Source organism: Macrosteles quadrilineatus, unplaced genomic scaffold, assembly GCF_028750875.1.
Source record: "Macrosteles quadrilineatus isolate MER2022 unplaced genomic scaffold, UCM_ALF_1.0 Scaffold_2__2_contigs__length_208266976, whole genome shotgun sequence".
In the NCBI taxonomy this organism is placed as follows: Eukaryota; Metazoa; Arthropoda; class Insecta; order Hemiptera; family Cicadellidae; genus Macrosteles; species Macrosteles quadrilineatus.
Genome location: NW_026542595.1, coordinates 67526449 through 67540924, shown reverse-complemented (window position 1 = coordinate 67540924; position 14476 = coordinate 67526449). Strand labels below are relative to the sequence as shown.

At 38.9% G+C, this 14476-nt stretch overlaps 1 protein-coding gene across 1 annotated transcript in view; it reads right to left on the bottom strand.

Moving 5' to 3' along the window:
* Positions 1 to 14476, bottom strand: part of LOC128987856 (soluble guanylate cyclase 88E-like) — a 283796-nt gene that overhangs the window by 81968 nt on the left and 187352 nt on the right. The gene's annotated exons all lie outside the window — the stretch shown is intronic.

The window sequence follows — 14476 nt, the reverse complement described above, 5'->3', positions numbered from 1 at the left end:
TGCATCGTATCTCTTTGCAAGTTCTTGCCAATTCAGTTATTTAATTGTAACAATCCGATTGTGGGCCACCATTGGAGGTTGGACTGATCACCCAACCAATTACTTTCAACATTGTATTTTAGAATAGCGCTCATACAGGGTGGTCCACGGGAAACGGACGTATTTGAATCGCGCGGTACTCGGCGACTGGTGGAGGGGGAGACTCGCGGTGAAGGTCATTCGACTCCCTACTCCGCGCCATTTAGTTGCCATCATGCCGCTGTGGACGAAAGATCATCGCGTGTTTGTATACGATACCTTTGTTAAAAGTGGTGAGTCTGTTATCGAAACTCAACGGTGTTTTAGGCGTCATTTTCGTATTGGTCGTCATGGTGAAGTCCCAAGTCGGAATACAATTTTAAGGTGGGTGAATGCATTTAGATCTAAAGGATCCGTAATGAAAACAAAGCCACCCGGCCCTTCTCGCACTGCACGTACTCCACAAAACGTGGATAGAGTGAGAGATGCGATTCAGCGCAGTCCTGGCCGTTCCGCAAGGCGTCACGCAACGGAACTTGGGCTGAGTAAGAGCACAGTGAAACGGATATTACACAAGGATTTAGGGTTTCATCCATATAAAATTATGATTGTACAGAAGTTAAACGATGCTGATTATCAACAACGCGTTATGTTTGCTGAAACAATGTTAAACATGTTTGAAGAGAATGACGACATAAAAATTTTAATGAGTGATGAAGCCCACTTCCATTTGGATGGGACTGTTAATAAACAGAACTGCCGTTATTGGGCCTTGGAAAACCCTCGTGAGCTACATCAGAGACCATTGCACAGTCAAAAAGTCACCGTTTGGTGTGCTGTAGGGAAATTTGGAATTTTCGGACCATTTTTCTTTGAAGAAAACGAAAGAACTGTGACTATAACTTCTGAACGATATGTCAATATGATGACAAACTTTTTCATTCCGGAACTTGAAAGACAAGGAATCGACCCCGATCATGTATGGTTTCAGCAGGACGGGGCTACTGCGCATACGGCCCGAGCCTCTATGGCAGCAGTTCGAGCATTGTTCCCAGGGCGACTAATCTCACGGTTCGGTGATGTTGCGTGGCCACCACGTTCACCGGACTTATCAATGTGCGACTTTTTTCTTTGGGGTCACCTGAAGGCAAATGTTTACAAAGAAAAGCCACGAACTCAAGAAGAATTGAAGAATGCAATTCGGTACCAAATTGAACTAATCAATGAACAGTTATTGATAAAAGTGGAAACCAGTTTTCGAGAAAGACTCAATATGTGTGTCAATTCAAATGGCCGTCATTTGGGTGATGTAATTTTTAAAAAATGAATCAAGGTACTTTTTGTAAATGGCATAACTTTACCTTTATTTCTGTACTAATAAAATTTGTTTATGTTTCTAGCTTTTAGAGCTATTGTTTTTTTAAATACGTCCGTTTCCCGTGGACCACCCTGTACAATGGCCATAATAACCCTCAGTCGATTGTAAGAATATTCAACGCCAAGAAGTCATGGAAAAAAAATCATGTTTGAGGTTAACAGACGGCCTAGGTCCCAATTGGATTCGGATGGAGTGAGTGGCTGGCGGAGTGAACGCCCGGCTAGAATTAGGTCCTTTCCATTTCTGATTATCGAAGATAGAACATCTTAAAGAAGCCCTCGCTTGAATTTAAGGATTAAAAGCATCAACTTGCTGATTTTAGAGGTAAGGCAGAGGAATAATTCGTATTTTTAACATATTTTCTCATTTCATTTTATGATTCAAAATTTTGATTTAAAGGAAAACTAAATTAAAACTTGAAGCTTTGTCGTCACAGTCCATTCATGTCTGGTTCTGAACAAGTTTGTGGAAAATGTAACTTTTAGAGATATTTCTTTGATTCAAGTGAGATTTCAATGTGGAATAAGTAGAATATTCACTAAACCATGTTTTCTGATAGGCTAATTAATTGTAAAATAGTTCTGTTTTGTTTAAAATGTGTAAGATAGGCCTCCGGTCTTGGACCTTTTTCATGTTAAAGTTTGCAAGGTGTGACGCACATGTTTCCAAGTTTTGCTTTTGGGAATAATTTCGATAATTTCAAGGATACTAATAGCCTAGATTTGTTGTTTGCCTCTCAATTCATCAATCGTAGATTTTTAAATTTTATAATTTTGTTAACTTGAATTTTATGCCTAGGCCTAGCCTATTCAACTGGAAAAAAAAAACCAAGTGTTCTCATAAGCCCTATTTCTTGGGCTCAAGGTTAGTAGGTAATATGCTGGTTTTGTGGTGCAAGAAGAGTATATCATTTTAGGTTAGGTTAGGTTGGGTTTGGTATTTTTCCCATGTTGCCATTTTACTTGATTAATTATTGTAGCCTATTTTGCAAATTAATCTCACAAGAGAGTTAGGCCTAAGCTGAATTGAGTCATGCCCATTTCAGAAAGTCGAAAGCGAAAGCCCATTTGATCGAAGCGAAAGCGCAACTTGCTCTCATTTTGAATTTTGTGTAACTATTAGATTGTTCTCTTGTGTAATAGGTAAATGTCCGTATAATTGTAAATTATTTTATTATGTCTCCTGCAAATTTCATGTTTATTTAGCTTTATATTGAACCTTATGTATTTTTGTTGTTTGTAATTCACAATAGGCCTAACCCCTCCCCCCACAGTGTAAATATTGTGTACCGTATACGCCATACTATTATATTTTGGGATTTATATAGGGCTGGTACTCTGGTACTCTAGTACTCTGGTGTCCTACTGCCGTGCAGTGCTGACGTGCCTTGAGAATTTCGCCTGTGGACTGCCCGAGAGACTGGTGGAGTGCGCTTGTACGTGGAGAGCAGAGCCTATTCCAGACACGGCTAGACTTAGGCCTACCTTGGTCTAAACGGACTTGTGGAACCCCCCCCCCCTTGAGTCTGAGGGACTTCGCTTCAAACCGATAAGTGATAACTTGTAGTATCTTGCCATTAGAGTAACTTCACTCTTGGAAGAACAGTTAATTGGTTGCTGGCCAGCCTTTCAAACAGTGGACAGTGCGACTGACCCAGAACTAATTCACTTTTGGATTTTCCGGGATTCCGGATTGTGGGGCCAATTCATCTGGTTGGAGGGAGGGGGAAAATTTGTAATTTAAGTTAGGTTAGGCCTATGTTTGATGTTTCTATTATTCATGTTCCTTTATGTATTTGATATTTCAGCGGGTGGCCACCGTCAGCGTATTTGTATAGATAATTAAGTTGTTTAGATATATTACTTGTCTTATAAAGGGTCCATTTATTTAGATTAATAACTTGTTTACATCGTCTGATTTTTGCCAAAGTGCCTTAACCATTGAGATTTTGTATAGATTTGTAAGTTATTGTATCTTTGTTGTCAACGTCATTATTCTGATCCAGAGTACCAACATTTGTTTGCTATTAACTCTTGTACCTTGTTTGAACTTTCAAAAGTGCCTTAAACACAATCATCGATTAAAGTTAATTGTATTCTTTCAGAAATATCATTCTTTTTATTGATCTCCTTAAACTTGTCTAGATTAGTGGACAATCAAACAACAGATTGCAAGTGTGGCTTAGGCCAATTCTTTTCAGTACAGTCAAACAGATTTTGCCTAATTTGAGAGGTATTAACCTAGATTGGTTGGATAATTTCCTTTTGGTATCTTATTATCTTAGTCTTAAGTCAGTTGGAACATATTTATTTGAATATTATTGGGTACTGTATATTTGCATATTTGTTTGAGATTGATCAGGTAGACTTACTAAATACAGTAGGGTATTGATGTTACGGCATCAGACATGAAAATCGGGTTAGGTAAAGTTTAACTCTGCCTTACTACCATAGCAACCACGAGAAGAGTTTATCTCTCCGTTGTAAACTCTTATGAGAGATCTCCGAACGGAGTGGCGCCCTCTAAACCGAGCTAGTACCAATAGACCCGGTTGCTATAGAAGTAAAAAAAGGTTAAAAGAAGATATTTGTTAGTGAACCCAACCCATCTCCCTGAGCAAAGCCCGGCACAGCAGTTTGTGAGGCTGCAAAATGGCGCCCAACGTGGGGCCTGAGTTAGTTATTTCATTGCATTGGTTTATGTTAGACTGAGGGTCTAGAAGGGACAAGTTTCATTGTGTTACCTCGATCTCCACAGTTTATTATATTTCATAGAATTTATTTGGAGTCTTAGTGTCTGTGAACCTTCTTTGTACTGTTATTTAACTCAATTTTGTTGATCAATATGAATTGCTACCACTTAAGAAAATCTGAAGTGGCCTATGAATTGAAGATCAGGGGACAACCCGCAACGGGAACAGCGGATGAGCTAAGGAAACGGCTCAACCAATGCTTAATGAACAATACAGCTATTGTTGAGAAGGTTATTAATAATATGGATGTAGTTAAGGAATTGACTGAATGTGAGGTTACAATTGATGATATCGAGAAAATGGTGGACAATTATGAGGGAAATGGCAAAGACAATGAGTACAACCGACTTCTGGCAAGGCTAAACCACTTGGATAAGCGTATTGAGAGAATCCCGATATTGCTATTGCAGGACGATGAATCACAACAAACCAAAGATGCCCTACTCAAGAGGACTAGAGATGCTGTTAACGCCCTGTCAAAAGAACGCCAAGAAGATGTACCTAAGGGAGATAGGAAGGTGATAGAAGATAACGACCAACACCAAGAAGATCTCAGCATTCTAGAAACCAGGGGAGCAATCGCGCCTACGGTAGCACCACAGCAGATACAAACACAACCTTTGATCGACCTTAGACCTCCAGACCAAGAATTTTCTGTTCCGGCCAGATCCAAGCCGAATGGTTGCTCATCCCAAGCCACTGTCAGGTCCAACTCGGTACCAGTGTATAAGTGGGGATTGAAATATGACCCTGAGTCGAGTCAGAGTGTAGGGAGTTTCCTGCAGCGAGTTGAAGAGTTGAGGAGAGCCCGAGGAGTTAGTCAATTGGAACTATTTGATGCAGCTGTTGATTTGTTTTCTGGTCAGGCTTTAGTTTGGTATAGGTCTGTTCAGAGGAGAGTAAGAACTTGGGAAGAACTTTGTAAGGAGATGCGTATTGTCTTCCAGTCCCCAGACTATGACATCAGACTCCAGAGAGAAATTTTTAACAGGATTCAGGGAGAACATGAACCTATTGATGTTTTTATAGCTGCGATGGAAGGATTGTACACTAGATTGGCAGAACCGGTTCCGGAATCAACACAATTGGCTCAAATATTGAATAACATACACCCCCACTTGCAGGACAGGTTATCCCTATGTGAAGTTAGGACCTTGGAAGAGTTGCGACAAATGGGTCGACGAGCCGAAGCAGGTCGGTTCCGTGCAGAATGTTCCAGACAACAGCCTCGAAGTGGAAATTTTTTGGAGCCAGATTTGGCCTATGTGGAGTCAGGGAAGAAGAGGGTAGCCCCATCAGCAAGAGTAGCAGCTGTTCGTAATCACCCATCCAAGACCACTGGTAACCTAGTCTGTTGGAATTGTTCTGAAGCCGGCCATCGTTTCTCAGCGTGTCCGAAAGAAAGAAGAAGATTTTGCTACGGATGTGGGAAAGCAGATACGGTAAAAACTAAATGCCCGACATGTTCTCCAAAAAACGTGTAGCTTCGGGAGCCAGCTGTCAAGAGCCAGTTGACTCCCGTGTCCAAAAAGATACCAAGTTAGGCCTAAACCATTATAAATTTCAGGAAGCTCCGCTGGACCGTAGACCTTATCTTGACGTCAGAGTGTTTGGTAAAAAGTATAGAGCTTTGTTAGATTCAGGTGCTTCTAATACTGTTCTCGGTCAGGAGGGAAGAGAGATTTTGGATAAATTTCCTGCCCAACTCAGGCCAGTTGAAAACCAGTGGGTAGAGACGGCTGATGCCGGACGACATAAAATTCAAGGCTATATTATCGCTCCAATTACCTTAGAAGATAGGACACGAGATGTGAAGATTTTTGTTGTGCCCTCTCTTAAACAGTCTCTTATTCTTGGAATCGACTTTTGGGAGAAGATGCAGGTTGTGGCGGACATTCACAATAAAACATGGGAGTTTGCACCCAAGAAGATCAGCGTTTTAGAGGTCCAGGGAGGCCTACATGACGAAGACCACCTGAAGCCAGAGGAGAGGAAGAAACTACAGATTTTTATGGAAACGGAATTTAACAACACCACCTCCAGTTCTAATACCCTGTTAGGGAAAACCCATCTTGTTGAACATGTCATTGACACAGGGGACGCTCGCCCCATTAAACAGAGGTACTACCCGTTGTCGCCTGCACGCTTAGAGTGTGTCTATGAAGAGCTGGAAAAGATGCTTGAATTAGGAGTGGTTGTGCCTTCAAAGAGCCCTTGGGCCTCCCCAATCGTCTTATTGGATAAACCGGATGGCTCCAAGAGATTTTGTGTCAATTATCGTAAACTAAATTCTGTTACTAAGCGGGATGCTTACCCCCTACCACAAGTGACTGTTATACTTGATAGATTGAGGGATGCAAGGTATTTGTCTTCTTTAGATATAAAGTCCGCCTATTGGCAGATACCAATGGCTGAAGGGAGTCAGGATAAAACTGCGTTTACGGTCCCTGGGCGTGGTCTCTTTGAATTTACTCGTATGCCATTTGGCCTACACAATGCCCCCGCCACATGGCAAAGGTTTATTGACTCCATCATCGGCGGAGATCTCGAACCTCATGTGTTTGTCTATTTGGACGATGTGATAGTACTTACGACCTCGTTCGACCACCATTTGGAAGTGTTGAAAGAAATTTTTAAGCGTTTGCGCTCAGCTAATATCACTCTAAACAAAGAAAAATGTCGCATATGCCGCTCTGAACTTCGTTATCTTGGATACATAGTGGACCAACGGGGATTGAAGGTCGACCCTGAGAAGGTAGATGCCATATTAAATATGCCTACTCCAAATAGCCAAAAGTCTGTGAGACAGTTTGTAGGGACAGCGTCTTGGTACAGACGGTTTATATCGGATTTTTCTACCAGACTGTACCCTCTAACCCAGCTCTTGCGGAAGAACAACAAGTTTTTATGGACGGAGGAAGCGCAGAAGGCGTTTGAAGATATCCGGAGTTGCCTGATACGAGCCCCAATTTTGACCTGTCCCGATTTTTCTAAAGAATTTATTATATCCTGCGATGCTTCAGGAGTTGGCTTGGGAGCCGTTTTAAGTCAGCAGGGAGAACAAGGAGAGCAAGTAGTGGCCTATGCCAGTCGAACCCTAACAAAAGGGGAACAAAAACACTCAGTCACGGAAAGGGAGTGCTTGGCAGTTATATGGGCCATAGAACGCTTTAGGCCATATGTCGAAGGTACTAAGTTCACGGTAATTACGGATCACCACAGTCTATTATGGTTACACAATCTCAAAGACCCCCAAGGGCGTTTGGCACGTTGGGCTTTACGTTTACAACCGTACAACTTCCAGCTAATCCACCGCAAAGGAAAGGAGCATATAGTCCCTGACATGCTATCTCGAACTATCGCTCCACAGTTAAACTGTCTAAAGGACAGCACTCATCTTGAGGACAAATGGTATGAGAAAATGCTACAAGAGGTTAAGGATCATGGTGATAAGTACCCTTTGTGGAGAGTTGATAATGGAAAGCTCTTTAAGTTCTTGCCTTCTACTAAAGACCAACTGGAAACCACATCCGAATGGAAGGAGGTAGTCCCAAAGTACGCCCGCTCCGATATATTAAAAAGACATCATGATGAACCCACAGCAGGTCACCTAGGTGCCCATAAAACTTTAATCAGAGTGCAAGGTCTCTACTATTGGCCTAAAATGAAATCCGATGTTTCCAAGTATGTAGCTCGATGTCATGTCTGTCAACAGACTAAAGATGATAATCAAAAACCCGCAGGGTACATGGGCCAACGCCGGGGTATCAGTAAGCCTTGGGAGATGGTAGCGGCAGACCTCCTAGGACCTTTCCCCAGATCCAACGCTGGATTCAAGTATCTACTGGTAGTTACCGATACATTTACAAAGTTCCCACTGTTATTTCCATTGAGAGCAGCTACTTCTAACTTAGTCACCAAACACCTGGAAGAGACCTTCCTCATTTGGGGAATACCAAAATATCTGATATGTGACAACGGCCCAGAGTTCACGGGTAAAACATTAAAGTCACTTGCTACCGAGTACAAGATAAAAATTCTTTACAATGCAAGCCGACATCCACAGGCTAACCCGGTGGAGAGGGTTAATAAGACTTTAGGAAATATGTTGCGAGCCTATGTGGGAACTAACCACAAGTCGTGGGATAGAGAGGTTCCAAAGCTTGGGTTTGCCTTAAGATCAGCCAGACACGACACAACCAGTTATTCGCCAGCCTACCTGGCGGGAGAGAACTTAAACGTAATTGGGAAACAGTGCCACCGGACCAAGACCATGGAAATGAAGATGAGGTACCTTCTGTCGAAGATCCTGCTAACTTTGGAGCTAAATTAAAGGACTTACAAAAGGTGTTTAAGGATGTTGAGGGAAGACTAATACAGGACCACCAAAAGAACACCCAGAGGTATAACCTTAGAAGAAGGCCTCTTAACTTCAGCGTGAACGATAAAGTGTGGAAGAGAAACTTCGTCTTATCTGACGCCACCAAGGCTGTCTGTGCTAAGTTGGCTCCTAAATTCATTGGACCATTTGTTGTATCAAAGAAAATATCTCCACTTGTCTACCAACTTAAAGATGAGAAGGGCAAAATCATTGGAAACTGGCATATCTCTGACCTTAAACCGTACAACTAGTGAGAAAATTTGGGAAATTTTCTTTTGGTGGGGGAGTGTTGTAACAATCCGATTGTGGGCCACCATTGGAGGTTGGACTGATCACCCAACCAATTACTTTCAACATTGTATTTTAGAATAGCGCTCATACAATGGCCATAATAACCCTCAGTCGATTGTAAGAATATTCAACGCCAAGAAGTCATGGAAAAAAAAAATCATGTTTGAGGTTAACAGACGGCCTAGGTCCCAATTGGATTCGGATGGAGTGAGTGGCTGGCGGAGTGAACGCCCGGCTAGAATTAGGTCCTTTCCATTTCTGATTATCGAAGATAGAACATCTTAAAGAAGCCCTCGCTTGAATTTAAGGATTAAAAGCATCAACTTGCTGATTTTAGAGGTAAGGCAGAGGAATAATTCGTATTTTTAACATATTTTCTCATTTCATTTTATGATTCAAAATTTTGATTTAATGGAAAACTAAATTAAAACTTGAAGCTTTGTCGTCACAGTCCATTCATGTCTGGTTCTGAACAAGTTTGTGGAAAATGTAACTTTTAGAGATATTTCTTTGATTCAAGTGAGATTTCAATGTGGAATAAGTAGAATATTCACTAAACCATGTTTTCTGATAGGCTAATTAATTGTAAAATAGTTCTGTTTTGTTTAAAATGTGTAAGATAGGCCTCCGGTCTTGGACCTTTTTCATGTTAAAGTTTGCAAGGTGTGACGCACATGTTTCCAAGTTTTGCTTTTGGGAATAATTTCGATAATTTCAAGGATACTAATAGCCTAGATTTGTTGTTTGCCTCTCAATTCATCAATCGTAGATTTTTAAATTTTATAATTTTGTTAACTTGAATTTTATGCCTAGGCCTAGCCTATTCAACTGGAAAAAAAACCAAGTGTTCTCATAAGCCCTATTTCTTGGGCTCAAGGTTAGTAGGTAATATGCTGGTTTTGTGGTGCAAGAAGAGTATATCATTTTAGGTTAGGTTAGGTTAGGTTTAGTATTTTTCCCATGTTGCCATTTTACTTGATTAATTATTGTAGCCTATTTTGCAAATTAATCTCACAAGAGAGTTAGGCCTAAGCTGAATTGAGTCATGCCCATTTCAGAAAGTCATAAGGCGCGGAAAATATTTTGTAAATAAGCCGAGACTGATTTTGTTTGATCGAAGCGAAAGCGCAACTTGATCTCATTTTGAATTTTGTGTAACTATTAGATTGTTCTCTTGTGTAATAGGTAAATGTCCGTATAATTGTAAATTATTTTATTATGTCTCCTGCAAATTTCATGTTTATTTAGCTTTATATTGAACTTTATGTATTTTTGTTGTTTGTAATTCACAATAGGCCTAACCCCTCCCCCCACAGTGTAAATATTGTGTACCGTATACGCCATACTATTATATTTTGGGATTTATATAGGGCTGGTACTCTGGTACTCTAGTACTCTGGTGTCCTACTGCCGTGCAGTGCTGACGTGCCTTGAGAATTTCGCCTGTGGACTGCCCGAGAGACTGGTGGAGTGCGCTTGTACGTGGAGAGCAGAGCCTATTCCAGACACGGCTAGACTTAGGCCTACCTTGGTCTAAACGGACTTGTGGAACCCCCCCCCCCTTGAGTCTGAGGGACTTCGCTTCAAACCGATAAGTGATAACTTGTAGTATCTTGCCATTAGAGTAACTTCACTCTTGGAAGAACAGTTAATTGGTTGCTGGCCAGCCTTTCAAACAGTGGACAGTGCGACTGACCCAGAACTAATTCACTTTTGGATTTTCCGGGATTCCGGATTGTGGGGCCAATTCATCTGGTTGGAGGGAGGGGGAAAATTTGTAATTTAAGTTAGGTTAGGCCTATGTTTGATGTTTCTATTATTCATGTTCCTTTATGTATTTGATATTTCAGCGGGTGGCCACCGTCAGCGTATTTGTATAGATAATTAAGTTGTTTAGATATATTACTTGTCTTATAAAGGGTCCATTTATTTAGATTAATAACTTGTTTACATCGTCTGATTTTTGCCAAAGTGCCTTAACCATTGAGATTTTGTATAGATTTGTAAGTTATTGTATCTTTGTTGTCAACGTCATTATTCTGATCCAGAGTACCAACATTTGTTTGCTATTAACTCTTGTACCTTGTTTGAACTTTCAAAAGTGCCTTAAACACAATCATCGATTAAAGTTAATTGTATTCTTTCAGAAATATCATTCTTTTTATTGATCTCCTTAAACTTGTCTAGATTAGTGGACAATCAAACAACAGATTGCAAGTGTGGCTTAGGCCAATTCTTTTCAGTACAGTCAAACAGATTTTGCCTAATTTGAGAGGTATTAACCTAGATTGGTTGGATAATTTCCTTTTGGTATCTTATTATCTTAGTCTTAAGTCAGTTGGAACATATTTATTTGAATATTATTGGGTACTGTATATTTGCATATTTGTTTGAGATTGATCAGGTAGACTTACTAAATACAGTAGGGTATTGATGTTACGGCATCAGACATGAAAATCGGGTTAGGTAAAGTTTAACTCTGCCTTACTACCATAGCAACCACGAGAAGAGTTTTTCTCTCCGTTGTAAACTCTTATGAGAGATCTCCGAACGGAGTGGCGCCCTCTAAACCGAGCTAGTACCAATAGACCCGGTTGCTATAGAAGTAAAAAAAGGTTAAAAGAAGATATTTGTTAGTGAACCCAACCCATCTCCCTGAGCAAAGCCCGGCACAGCAGTTTGTGAGGCTGCATAATTACTTAACGACTGGTAAGCTTTCACGAAACTCTTCCTTGAAGGCTAATTATATCGCCAACATCACTGCCACTAGTCACTTTCACTAACTACGGCTACTTTCGCGTCAACTTATAACTTATTGAGCATTTAATAAAGAAAGTTAAAATTGATCTTAACATTACAATTTGCATTGATACTACTAGTGATAATGGCTTGACATACAAAGAACCTATGTCAATTTTGTTCCGACAAAAATCAACTGTAAAATTAATGTAAAATCAGATGGAATCATTTTAGTGTACACATCTACTATTGAAGGAATTCCCCTATACAGTACCGAGAAAGTTTTCCTCGTAACCGAGCTATGTACTCGGTTACATAATAACTAGGAGTACGCTCCGAAGTCGCGTATGAGAATGAACGAAGACAATTCCATGTACATAATAATCTGTCTTTGGCCCCTCACCGCTCACCCTGCCCCTGCGGCGCGGCGCGCCGCAAGTTTGTGCGGTGGCAGTGGCCAGACTAACTGCGATTTTTTTTTACTACGTGCGTAATGCTCTTTTTTATAAATAATTCTAATGCCGCATATATCTATCCAAAAATCAAATATAAATAGCGTGGGCTCTACTTTTCTCTATCATAAATTATAAAGTCAGTGGTGTTTGTTATGTTTCTGACTGGGGATGTTAATCTAAACCTTGGACCTGTTAATTCACAAGGTAATAATTGTTATAGCCCCGAAGCAAAAAGTAACTGGGGTCAGTTTGACACTAAGAACTGTCCATCCTAGGGCCCGTGCCCCTGGGAATTTGCCCCCTTAATTAGCCCCCCCCCCCTCACGGTGGTCCTGTAATCATGTGAAAGAGTGATTAAAAATCATGGGCTGAGTATCACTTCTTTAAATTAATAATAAATTATGAACATATTTTTTTAACCTAACGTATTCTATGATGCACAAATAAATTGTGTGTGATACATGGCCAAATAAGTTGAATGTATTTCAATGTATTACTGTACAGTACCAAAAACATTAATTGCTCTACTCTGCTTAATAACGGAGTTGTTACTAAGCTACAACTACTTACTGTAGCAAGCGAACTATGAAGGGTTCTTCAGGTTTTGTATTACAAATTACAACAAAACTTTCAGACAATAACACATACGGATCCGTCCAGCCCACGCCATCTGTATTTTGTTGTTGGTTCATATAATTTATTCTTTGTTAAATTTTAATATTTATTTACAAAATGTATTGATTGTTAAATCACATTCCATACTGTTGGTAATCCACAGAGCTGACACAAAAAAATTTACATATTGGACATGTTAGTTGTAATGTCTAGCCTGACTGTAGCCATGCTATATACACATGTCAATTGTCAATGCATTTTTGTAATGTCCAATGACAAATAAATATTTCTGATTTCTGATTTTATATTATCATCCGAACCGCTAACTGAACCTCAGATTCGTAATTTTAACCTTCTTTAAACAGCCACTTAGGAATCTCACCGACAAAAACCAATTGCATTTTTGGATTCAGCGTGAAAGAAACTGTAATTAAACATCTAAAAAGTACATCATATCCCAATGATGACATACTAAATAATTGCAGTGAAGTATTTTTTTTCGGAAAAATACTTTACATTACATATTGGTATTTATCCGATTTAATTTTTGTAGGTATTAAAAAATATTCTTTATTTTTCCCCGATGTAGCATAAACATAAAATTGATTAATGGCTTGTTCGGTTTTTGTTTATATTTCATAAATTAAACTACTGTCTAGGACTATAATTTACCAAAGGAAAAAAACAAATAGGCCTAGGCCACGTAATAACAAAACAACTAAGGATAAAAAATAAAATGCTTCTTTAATGTTTTTTGTTATTTTTTATTTATATCATATGGTATCTTAAGATTAACTCAAATTTGATACGATAGTTAAGTTATTATTGAACCAATTTATAGTTATGTTAGGCACCTTTTTATAAACTCATGAAAAAGATCAGTTAACTTACCGTAGCCAATGTCTTTTTAAATTTATCTCTTAAACAAATCATACACAAAAGATTGATGTTGTTTTTTAGAAATGCTATCTTTGTTATTAGGCCTATTATAAACTAAAAAGTAAGCTACACAGTGTAAAGAGTATCCTTAAAAAATATGTTAGGCATAAATTGTTCAATATTGAAAGAGACCTAGGCCTACATGATAAATGGATTAAGGTAAGTTGTATCACCTAGAAATTAACTGATTACGATATTTTATAGCCTAAACTTATAGGCTATATCAAACGAATATTTCATCTTATAACATATGGGTCATTCTCAAATTCAAGGCAAATTTGGGGATCGGAAAAAAAACAAAAAAATATTTTTTTTTACAATCATTTATTTATTAAATCAAAAGAAATATATCCCTTAATAAGAAAACAAAGATGGCTGAGCTTAATTCTAACATTTTTTGTTAAAATTATACAATTTTCTTTCAGGATGTCATACATTTTTTCCCCCCGCTCACGTTTTTCCCCCCCCTTAAAAATAAAGAAAAAAAAGAAAAATAGTAAAATTTATAGTTTTAAGTAAAAGTTTTTAACTGTAGCTAACAATTAAAAATTTTAAAAACGTTATTTAATTAAAATTAATAGTTGCTGATCCAAAAAAACCTCCATTATTTACCAAATACACCAAAACAGAAGTTAAATTTTAGAATAAAAGCTACTTTTTTATTTAATTCATAAAAAAAACTAATAAACCTGTGTAATGATCATTGGTTCTTGCGTTGAAATTGAAAACAGGTTTTAAAACGAAATATTTTTTGATAAACAGAGCTTTTACTGGGTGTGAGCGAGGAGAATTAGTGTGAGCGAGGGGAACTACAGAGTGAGAGAGGGGAACTACAAAGTGACTTTAACCCAGATGTTAAATTGTTACATCTGGGTAGTAAATTTTATAAAACAAAAATAAATTATCTT